The sequence below is a fragment of the Lampetra fluviatilis genome, chromosome 19 (assembly GCF_964198595.1).
Source record: "Lampetra fluviatilis chromosome 19, kcLamFluv1.1, whole genome shotgun sequence".
Taxonomy (NCBI): Eukaryota; Metazoa; Chordata; class Hyperoartia; order Petromyzontiformes; family Petromyzontidae; genus Lampetra; species Lampetra fluviatilis.
In genome coordinates, this window is record NC_136293.1 from 10,063,657 (window position 1) to 10,074,233 (window position 10,577).

A 10,577-nucleotide genomic window follows, 5' to 3' on the forward strand; every position below is an offset into this window, starting at 1 on the left:
TTTAATTGTAGAGCTCATTGTTTCAATGTTTCAGTCTGTTATCCAAATATTGGTCAGCGCCTTAGAAGTTGTAATACGGTTTCGACAATATTGCACTTCACGCACTCATATCACATTTAAAAACTTTCACTCGTTTTTCAATTGGCACATTTCCTCGCAAAACAACACTGCAAATTACGTCTTTATTTTTCAACAGTGACCAGGGTAGATGTGTTTCCAGGCTTGAGTATACGTAATTGAAATCCTTAAAATTTCCATGTATATCTGGGGGTGAACACAATGCATTTTATGTTGACAATTTAATATCAACCAACTGACCACAGTACTGAGCACATATTATTGCTCGTAAATCAATGAAGTGGCCACGATGGCATATACACTATATTTTTTAAAACCGATGCTTTATTATAACGCATAGTACTCTGGCATTGTTGTTCAATGGAAATATTTGTGATGTGATTTAGAGATGGCAACATTGTGGGTGATTTCATCTGGTTGATGGATTGTGTTGTTGCTTACTGTGACCTCTGGATTTCCTTTGGTGTAGGTGCAGTTGAAGCCTGGAGGGAGGTATTTCAGTGCCTCCATCCAGAAAATCAACCCAAATTACCAAACTGTCACTGTGTTCATTAAAGCCCTTGCACAAAGGTATTTATCGCTGTAAATGGACAATTCTTTATCATCAATAGCAAATAAAGCACGTTTTTACTGCATAGCAGCTGTCATGCATCACGTGATTTTACGTTAACTTTTAAAAGGAAGTTTACAATTACAAACATTCTTCTTAGGGTCTCGAGGCCAGAGCCATTTGGTGACATTAAAATGGAAACTTTGTCAATCCACCAAGTGGAGCAACAGATGTTTCATGAGTGGAAAGTGTTTGGGGAATTTTGCAAAACATTTATAATTTAAACATATGGTAGTCAACCATAAGGATTTTGTTCTGTATTTGATGTTCCATATAAAGTATACATACCGTGTTTAATTTACAATTTAAACGTGCAGGATTTGTGTTGTAATAATTCAGGAATGTTCAATGGACATGTGCAAGTGGTTAGGTTTGCTCTTTAGGGACAAATGTGTGGAGTGCTGTGACGGCGAGTGGGCTCAACATGAGCCCCCCGTGCAATTGCAGGCATCACGTTATGCTGGAGAGCGTTCGTGCCATGGGTTACCAATCGGCTTCTGAAAGGATGATGGGCATCCACGGTGCGCCATCCAGACAGCTTTTAGAGATGCCTATTCAGCACCGGAAGCATGGTGTGTAATATCGCACACTTCATACGAGGATCTGAAATTGAGGATGTGTCGTTTACTACGTTGTATATTGTAATTATTTTGGCTGACCAAGGTTGTATTCTTGATTCCTCTGCCTAAGTAGGCATATTCTTCCCCATATCCTGTCTAATGTTGGACTTTCCTCTATATTTGGTGAAATGGCTTCTGTTTAGAACCTTCCTTTTCGCCCTCTTGGCCTTTTCAAACTTTCTTATAGAGCTTCAGCAAACTATCACCTCTGGCATGCCTAATGCAGATCTAATCAATGAAAGTCACATAGCTTAAAATATCCATTAACATTTATCCAACTTTGTGCTCATGGACTTGTAATAATATTTAGTTTCATACTCATACCTCCTCATAACAGAATGCAATATATGTGCCATGACTTAACACATTAGTTTGAGAATCTGAACATGCCATCATTGTTTTTTCACCCTTGTGATGTGTTCTCAGAACGTTATTACGGACACTTAAGTCATTCTTATCGACAAGACTACCCTTCATATTCTGGTCGTCTCACTGGATCGGGCTCCTTGTACAAAGGACATTCGAATGGCCAACATTGCAAGCCCCCAAGAAAGATGGAAAGGCCTGCTCACGGGTAATGTTTGTGCAAGAAACATTTCATTAGTCGTCTACAGTTCTCTTAATGATTGGTCCAGTAAGCTAGGTTATCGGTTAGAGGTAATTAAATGTGACAATTTAAATTACCATATGCATTTATTACATTGCCAAATATGTGTGGCAAGAGAGCACACAAGAACTGATGCAAACAAAATGATTTATTTTTAACCTTAATGCAATTAATGTTCAATAAGGAAAACTCTTGATTCTGCATGTTAATTGATAATTAAAGTTATTTTAAAATGAGGTTTAATTACAACACTTGCGTTTTCATAATTTCAGAACGAAAGTGTTAATTATATATGGACAACATTCCATGCATTATTCACTGGCAAATATTTAAGCTGGAATGAATGTAAAAAGATTAAAGATATCAGTATAATTGCCTTTTTAACATTTAACATATTTGGGTAATTGCAAATTTTTATCTGTGGAAATAATGTCCTAAGTGCTGTGATGGCAAAAACAAGCAGAAGAATGACTTTGAATAGTACTCGTACTTCTTGTCATTGTGTAGTGAGTCCAACTGAGTCGCAGGCGTTCCTTTTAGAGGCAACACATTTATTGCAACACCGTAACACAAAGGGGTAACGGCCCCTTTACCCCTATACAGCCTAGGGTGGTGACCACCCAGCTAACTACGCTATACATAGGGGTTACTGCTACGAAGGGTCGGACCCTCACCCGGGTTTCCGACGATGTGGTTGCTTCGTAAGACGAAGAGCTTCCAGCTTGAGACGTAGAGCTTCCTGCTTGTAGGTGTTGAGCTTCCAGCTTGTAGAATGCAGCAACCTCGGTCCCTCTCAGGGACCCGCCTTATATCCCTCTACGGTCGGGGCCGCTCCGCCCTTGGCCCCGCCCGCCTTCTCGAGCATTCTCGTTCCCTCTCGATCCTTCTCAAGAGCTCTCCCTGGACACGTGATCACCCACTAGCCCCCCCACCTGGGGCCTCCTGTGTGGACACTCTGGATCACGTGTCTACGGGGTCAACCAGAGTGCCATGGCCCGGGGCAACCTTGCCCCTGGGCTGACACCCACCACACGTTGTGCGTGGTGCCCACACTATCCCAGTGCTCACCAAGCCCCAGCTTGGGCTGGTATTACACACAGCCACTCACACGGTGCTGTCCACGATGTTGGATCATAGAATGGCACGGCCCTTCTGGGCTGGCACCATACAGTGACATCCGCGATGTCACTACAATTGTGGTAGATGTGTGTGCTATTTGGACCTTCGTGAAATGTCTACAGGCATGTGTAATTAATGTCAATTTAGCAAACAACCTTTGGTGCACCATCACTCACTAAATGTTTTTTGTACACTCAGCTGGAAATGCAGCCAGTTTTGGAATGTTTACTAGGAGTCATCATACGTGTTGGTAACTTGGTATGGAGTAAAGGAAGGATTTATAAAACAACTAAAATGTTTAGATCGTGACGTAGAGGTTAGGGGAGAAAAAAATATCTCCCTATTTCTGGCATGGTTTAATTTCAGTAAATGAAAGATTGCAATCAAATTGTGTCACTTTGTAAAAGTAAAGTGGACACATGCAATCAATATATACCTACGAAATTCATCAGTTTGGTGTTGCATAGCCACATAAGTTCTGTAACTGTTTAAGATGACATTCATCTGTTCAATCTCGCAAACACTTCCCAAACAATTGTTGCTCCATCCATGACATCGGGGCTTTCTCTTGAGCTTGTTAGCTTTGGCAACACGACTACTAGACCTCTTGTGTGACCCCACAATGACATTTAACATTGCTTAGCCTTTCAAGTGTGGCCATTGCTCAATATTATTTTACATTCCCAGTCAATGTAAAGTAGCTGTATAATTGACAATATTGGAGTGGATTTATTGAGATAACTAATGTTCTGTGCCACTGAAAAAATGTCTGGTTAATGTAAAGGTCATATTTTGCTGGATATTTTACATTGGCAGCAAAATACAGCAGTTTCTTAATAAATGCTTGCATGTAGTCTGTAGATTTTATTGTTTATTATTATGTAAAAATAGAAATACGCAATGCATTGAGAAATAACGTACTCGCACATGGTGTGTAAAAATGTCGCAACTTTTTTCTTTCACGTAGTCCCCCACATATTTTGTTTCATAAACGATGATCTGTCTCAGTTCTCAGGTGCAATAAATTGCACAAAAATGTCATCTGCAGTGCTGTGTATTCAAAACATTCTGACGGTTCCTAAATAGTGAATGCATACTTAAATGTATGTTGTACATTCAAGTGCAATAACTGCGGCAGACGTGTGCTATACATTGAAATTTGCTTAGTAGTTGAGTGTATATTTTGTTGTCATGTGAAGTTATACTAAATTTCGATTTAAAGCTTTCGTGACTGCAGGGATTCATCTCCTTGGTTCTTTCGGTAAAGTCACGTAGAAGGGAAGTAATAAAATAATGTTTTATTTTTTATTATTTTATTACTTCCCTTCTACGTGACTTTACCGAAAGAACCAAGAAGAAGTTATACTAAATTGCTTTTCACTGCCGTATGGAGCATGTATTATTGAAGATTATTGGATAAACAATAAGGCTAGAACCATGTTAGTCCTCATGTGCAAGTGGCCTCACAAGGGACATTGTAAATTATGTGGTTTGAGTTGTAGCATGCATATCTCCTGAGAGTTCTTTGAGAGTTCTAGCTAGCATTCCATACAAATTATTCACACATTGTTAAAGGTCAATGTAAAATGCAACCTTTTTTTTGCGGAATTCAATGTGAAGTGAAAATCGTCTGAATTGTATGAATACAAATTCAAGTTTGACCTTTTTTGCTTTGAAACACAAATGTATAACACATGGTTAACAAAGGTATGTGGGGGAAAAATATCAAAATATTTGGTACTGCAGCTTTCACGCTAATTTAAAGTCTTATTGAACGTTTTTTCCATATTAAGTGTGGTAATTTAAATGAAGTGTCTTGCCTTTGGAATCATGAATTTATAGTAACTTTGAAAAAAATGCAATTTATCTCCAAGATTTGCACTAGTGGAACATTGTAAGTGTTTCCAGAAATTCTTACTCGCAGAGGTATTAGGAAATAAACCAAGATTGGAATTTTAATGTTCTCATTATCAGCTTCAAGGGAACAGTTAACCCAGCAGAAGACCACCCCTAAAATCAACGTTTACTATGCAGATTATGTCAGCTTTACAACACTTTTCAGTTTTACAACTGCTATTGTTGAATTATAATTTTGGAATATCGATTATTGTGAAAAAATTGGGCCATATTTTTTACACTTATACCTTCCATGCCTCACTGGGTATCCACATTTGTTATACATTTATATTTAATAAAATAGTTAATACCAGTAACAAAAAATGTGTAAATCATGTTAAATCACTCTTCAACACATACCGGTGGGCTAAAGTAGTGGACTATTTGTCTTTGTAAACGTGACACATTTTTTACTGTTTGGCCGTGTCGGGTGGTGGAGGGTTATGACACATTTATAAATAACGCGATCTAACCCAAAAACGTTTATTGTGAATACTGAGCCCTGTTGTTTTTCATGGTTGATTTTACTGCTTATAAAATATGCTGTGCATTACCTCACCATATGGCCCCTTAATAATACCAAAAGTAAAATACTGTGTAACGCTTACTTGAAATCGGCAGTTGGTCCAGCAGATGGCGCATCACGACTTTGATAGCCTTTTCCTGGCGTTTATTCAAACAATGCAGCACAATATTTAGTTATGAATAATACGTCTTTGTAGAGAGGCTTTAAAGGGTAATCTAATCGGAGGATTACAATACAGGTCCAAGTTGTATCTCAGCTTGTGTTTTGAACGAAGTTGTGCTGTAGGAATGCTGGTAGAACCAGACATTTTTTACTCGTGATAATTTGCATAATTATGTCATTGAACTTATTGAGATGGTGGCCTTCATTATTTAAAGTTACTTGTTCTCATTTTGCCCCAGTAGGAATTTAGCTTAATGAAGGGGTGAAAAAAAACCTTATCTGAAAAGGACTCCAGTGTTTCTGCCTGTACGTTAGTTCCTTAGATGTGCGTGAGTGATAGTGCTTTCAGCTGCTTAAGTGTGTTTAAAATTACTTTGTGGTCTTTTTTTTTCATGTGCAGATCAGAGGAGCGGCTCAGTGGCGTGAAAAGCAGCCGTACTGCCGTTCAAGCGGAGCTCTCTTCTTCAACCAGTGATGTGCAGGAACCCAATTCTGGATTGACCGACTTTACTGGAGAATATGACAGCCCTGGCGCAGACCATTGTGTGAGAATAACACATTACTCTCTTTGTTTAGCAGCACTTTCTGCCCACTGCCCTGAATGTAATAAAACCACTGGAGTGAGGGGGGGGGGATATTTTTGATTTTTGGCAGAGCAGATATATGGTGGGGTGAAGTGGAGGTAGGGGATTTTTAGAGAATTGCACGGTGAACTCAATAACACGAATGCGATTCCGAGTAATGGCTAACATCAATGGCGAGTGATATCTGAATGGGTCCGGGGCAACCCCGTTTACTAACCCATAATGCCCAGTGTTGGTCAAGTATGGTTAAACAACCCTCAAGACCTACGTGGTGTGGGGAGGCCTTTGTCTATCAGTGCACTGGTAATGTGCCGTGAAGTAGAAAGATATGGTATGTGGAAAAGGCACATACAGCCTCCCCATTTATTTAACTAAAAACACCCATTTGGCATACTTCCAGATCATTAATTCTCTTCTTGTCATGGATGGAAAAAGGAGCACGCTTGAAATGAAAGTGCTTGAGGGTACTAACGTAGACACTCATGCACTGAATTGCACTTTTCAAAAGCACCCGTTTCCGAATGTGAAAACAGTACAAGAACACGACATTTTTCATACTTGTCTGTACAGAAACACCATTCTGATCAAAAACTGTATTTTTAACCATTTGTGGTGATATAACAATTTTTCTTAAGCCACAGGTTTGTATAATGTCATTTTTAATAATGAATTACAATACACACCAAACCAAGTTTAATTCGTCAAACTTAGGCAACAATATACACAATCAGAACCACATGTTGCTGCTGTTAAGAATTATATACCCAAAGGAAAAAAGGCACACCAGGAAAAAAGATAAAGCAGATTGACACATTAACACAGTTATACTTGTATGTATTTTAACATGCAGGAGCAGACAGAAAATGGGTCCAATGTATTAATATTGGATACAAATTGCGTGGACAAAAGTGAAGAAGGTAAGTTATGCCTAAATGTCACGAAGGTTCACTGCAAGAAATAATTATTCTTTATCACATCTTAAACGCTGTACTTATGCATGCTCCCCCCCCCCCCCCCTTAGGCACAGAAGACCCAAATGTGACTCCACTAAATATTCCAGTAGTGGATGGTGAAAATGTAAGGCTGTTTTTTTTGTTTGGGAGTAATGTGTGTGTCGAGACAATCATCATGTCATCAACGGTCATACCACTAATAATCATTACATCAAAATGAACTTACTTTTTGTGCATTGATGTTAATAAAAATATGTGGAGTAATTTACACATGTACATTGTACTTATAGGAGTGGAAAATGTAAATCAAGTGGATAAACCTTTGGTCGTAACCAATTCAAGTTACACCTGGCTTTCATTTTGAGTCTCCCGAGTGGCTGTTACTTGGTTATTGATGAGGAGAGGCATGTGGGAGCTGAAATCTCATACAAGTAGATTGTATTCGCCTGATATACGACTTGTAATGAATCTCGACAGTGACTACAGCCAGACACAACAGGAAGGGTAGAGTTTATTCTTGACTTTCTCTTCAGAATTATTTTGTAATGTGTAGTCAATACAAATGTTGAGGGGAATATATCCCATGTGATTAGTTTACTGTTATGTGAAAATAACTCGTGGAATATATAATTTTTTATATATGTATCCCCTTTTTATTTTGAGATTGTATAAACAATCTGATAACTTATTATTAATAAAAACACTAAAATTAAAACCACAAAGCCATTCAACTTTTTTCTGTGCATTTGTATACAATTGCAGTGCTTGATATATGCATTTGTTCCCTGTATGAAGGCTTGTGGAGAGACATCTGGGCAGTCAATTCCAGCCAGTGCCTCAACGTTGCCGTCTTCTGTCCAACAACCCATAGCACCCATATATTCTCAGCTTGCGTACCCGAAGGCAGTTCCATCATGTAAGCGACCACAACTTATACATTTTAATTGCAATACGTTCCATTGCGAATACGTGCTTTCATAAAACTTGCCTCGCAAATCTGAATTATTGTTCGAAAATTATTTAATATTAGACTGGATAATTTTGCAACTGGTTTTTACACTGTGAAATTTCAGGTGTTTATTTATTGCCGCCATGGAAGGCTGAATGCGTTAACGAGTTGGGGGAAGTTGTGTCCAGTTCTCCGCCATTTTCATTCGATCCCAGCGCGAGTGATCTCCCACAAGGTATACCAAACTCTATCATTGCCAAAAAGCACTTGGAAGAGGAATTAGCCAAATTGGCATACTTAAACAAAAATTAGGACTTACGTTGAAAAAGATATGTGCCGTTTAGAACAGCTGTTGTCATTAAGGCTTGCACGTTCTTCTGATTGACAGTGGAAGGAAATGGCTTGATCCTAAATTTTTCAAGACTTAAATATAACATTTCTAAAAGAAATGTGATAGAGCTTGAATATGCATACAATTCACAGAAAAAAACAGAGGCTCAACTCCAAGACAATTAAATCTTATCCATTACGGATTTAAAACGTATTTAAATAAAAATGTGATTTTTGTAAAATGATCTATAGAATACATGTATTTAGTAATGTGGTCACTACGTGCAAGCTTTTTCTAATCTTTTCTTTTTGTTGAATATAGATAGGAAAATACTGCAGTATTTTTTCAATCGCGGTCTACAGGTAAGTAAATATGCATTTAGAAAGTAAATCTCATTATTACAAAGTATTCACAAAATTATTTAAAATGCACATTAGTACTTGAAAAGAAGTGAATATGCCCTACTTAAATTACACAACAGTGGTCATTAGTAGTGACTGTTTATAGGCAGCGGAGTCCCCTTATGCAAATTATCATTGTGGTAAACCACTTAAGGTTTTTTTTTACAACCAGACTTCCCTTGACGGTTTCGGCGACTAGTTTCCAAGTGAAACTATTCGGAGTACGCATTGTAAGTATTCTTGTAATGCAATTACGGGAGAAGCCACATTAAAAGAAACCTGAAATTGCTTGCATATTCATGAAGAGAAAGCGTAATTTCTTTGTAGATGTGTTAATGTACTTTATAAATCGTGGCTTAGAAAACTGTTCCTAAACCTGAATGCACTGCATAAATAATAAAAACAAACAACTTGTTTTGAAGCTATACGAAATTACATATTTAGTTTAAATTTAATATTTGTACGGATTGAAGCAGTGTACATTTTGATCAAATAAGCTACTTTAAAATGTGTTTTTATGGGTTTGTGACTGCCATTGTAGAGTTGGTGGCACGAGAGGGCATATGCCCAAAACTACTTGGAGTCGGGGTCTGGCCATGAAGCATCCCTGTACCAAGAGGCCCTCAAACCTCACTTGGACACAGCCACAAGTCCAAATCCACCCACCTTGCAACTCCAGGCCCAGCCTCTGGGGGCTCAAACAGCAGGTACACAATATCCTCAGCAACTTGCTTTGGAACATTTTATTGGTTTGAATGTAAACAAACACGAGTGGTGAATGTGCACATATCCGTATTGATGTTAACAACTTTATACGTTTTTTTTGTTTTAAGAGGCATTCATCCAGCAGTGGGATTAACGATGGCTGATGATGCACTACAAAATATGCAATGAGACCCAGATAGTGCATCATAGAATTATTCCTAACACACGAGAGAATTACTAAGCACTGAAATGGAAATGTTCAAGTATATTTTCTAAATGAATGGCTAGATGAAAATTACATTTTCAAGTTTGACATTGTTACCTACCTTGTACAGGCGTGTCTATGCAGTAAGAAACCTTGACTTTTTAACTTTTCATTTTTTCCACAGCACCTTACCATCATGCTTACACCTCGATCAACCCAGGTGGCCCACAGCCAATGTTTGTCCAACCCATGCCACAACATCAGCTGCCATACTCCCATGCGCCCACCATGGCCCTCCATACACCATGGCAAAGCGGACTGTTGCAATGGAAACCCAGAATGCTTTGACGGTGTGAGTTATCTGATACATCCGGTCATCTGCCACCCAGAAATTAGGGATCTCAGGGGTTGCTAATCACATACATTTAGGCCATTCTTAGTCATGGAGGGGTTTAGGCTTTGTTTTGGTTCAATTGAACTGGGTCAAAACCATTTACCTTGAGCCAGCTCTGAGCATGGTCCTAGCTATGCTTAGGCTTTCTATAAGCTGAGCTTGAGCAAAGTAATTCCAATCAGAAATGTGACATTTGACTAACTTGCTTTGACTGTAAACATTACTGAAGCTATATTACTAATGTTGTGAAACTTAATGCTTCATGTGAACGTGTGGTTATGCAGTAGTGTGGAAAGTTCGTTAACTAATTAGCTAAATGACTTGACTGAAATACAGTGAATCCCATACACACTTAGGCTAAGTCACGGCTCCAATAAAATTAACCGCTTAAAAGCCATATTTGCACGCTGGCTCAGAACACAATTGCAGCCATGCTC

The 10,577-nt window shown here is 38.5% G+C and overlaps 1 long non-coding RNA gene across 1 annotated transcript; it reads left to right on the forward strand.

The window, feature by feature from the left end:
* The first annotated feature begins 6,139 nt into the window (after window positions 1-6,139).
* On the forward strand, window positions 6,140-8,066 carry LOC144937502 (uncharacterized). Its single transcript, XR_013637750.1, has 4 exons — window positions 6,140-6,163; window positions 7,053-7,119; window positions 7,224-7,279; window positions 7,951-8,066. It is a non-coding gene; the product is annotated as an uncharacterized LOC144937502 (long non-coding RNA).
* The last annotated feature ends 2,511 nt before the right edge of the window (window positions 8,067-10,577 follow it).